Source organism: Ursus americanus, chromosome 4 (genome assembly GCF_024610735.1).
Source record: "Ursus americanus isolate L20-20 chromosome 4, mUrsAme1.1.p, whole genome shotgun sequence".
Classification (NCBI taxonomy): Eukaryota; Metazoa; Chordata; class Mammalia; order Carnivora; family Ursidae; genus Ursus; species Ursus americanus.
The window spans coordinates 82,793,330-82,794,495 of NC_142130.1; the positions used below are offsets into that span (position 1 = coordinate 82,793,330).

Sequence of the window (1,166 nt, forward strand, 5' to 3'; positions counted from 1 at the left end):
CCAACATGTAGTACATCATTAGTCTCAGATGTAGTGCTCAAGAATCCATCAGTTGCGTACAACACTCGGTGCTCATTCCATCATGTGCCTCCTTAATGCCTATCACCCAATTACCCCATCCCCCAATCACCTCGCCTCCAGCAGCCCTCAGTTCATGTTTCTTTTTTAAGACACATGTTGATCTGCACTTTTTTCCTATTTCTTTTTCGCCCTATACCCTACAAATTGAATGTTTCTTGATGACAGGGAATGTTTTAGTCATCTTTACATCTCTTACAGGAGATGATGCATCTTTTACCTCTTTCTTATCCTTTTTTTCTAGAAACTGTTTTGCTAACATAATATCTCATGAATTCTCCCCTATGAATCACATAAGCAGCAATCCTATAGTGAGATATGATCCACACACCAGAATAAAGCAAAACACCTAAAATGTCTTTTCATTGTATGAATTTACTTGAGTCAAATGACATCCCTGAAACATTCAATAATAAGAGAGATTTTTGATACAGCTCATCTCTGAAGAAATTCCAGGTTATTCTGTAATTATATGATATATTATCATTAAGGGTATGAAATGCTTTGCTATTACTAACATTACCTTTTCCACCACCTATATTACTTCAATCACTTTTACTTTATCATCACTAGCGTGCAAGTATTCTGTGGAGTGCTAGGACCTATGTTAAGTACTTTATAACATTGATTCTTTCATTATTTTTTTGAATTCTAGGATATAGGGATTTTTATCATTTCAATTTTCAGATCAAGAAATCTAGGCTTCTAGGGGTGCCTGGCTGGCTCAGTTGGTAGAACATGTGACTCTTGATCTCAGGGTCATGGGTTCAAGCCCCACGTTGGGCATAGAGCTTTCCTAAAAAAAACAACAACAACAACAACAACAACAACAACAGCAGCCAAAACCCAAAAACAAACAAACAAACAAAAAAAACTAGGCTTCTAATCTACCTGAATCCACATAGCAAATTGTTGCATAATGCTAATCTGACCTCATAATCATCTTACAATCCTAATAGCCTAGGATGAATTTATAGAGTCACAACTAAGTCTACAATTGATTAGGGAGGGAATATTCTCTCATGTTGATTGTAAGATATTTTTTAAACAGTCTCCGATTCAGTTCAACAAATTGCAGTACCTTATTA

The 1,166-nt window shown here is 35.8% G+C and overlaps 1 non-coding gene across 1 annotated transcript; it reads left to right on the forward strand.

The window, feature by feature from the left end:
- Positions 1–791: 791 nt before the first annotated feature.
- TRNAK-CUU (transfer RNA lysine (anticodon CUU)) lies at positions 792–864 on the forward strand. The gene has a single exon. It is a non-coding gene; the product is annotated as a tRNA-Lys (tRNA).
- The last annotated feature ends 302 nt before the right edge of the window (positions 865–1,166 follow it).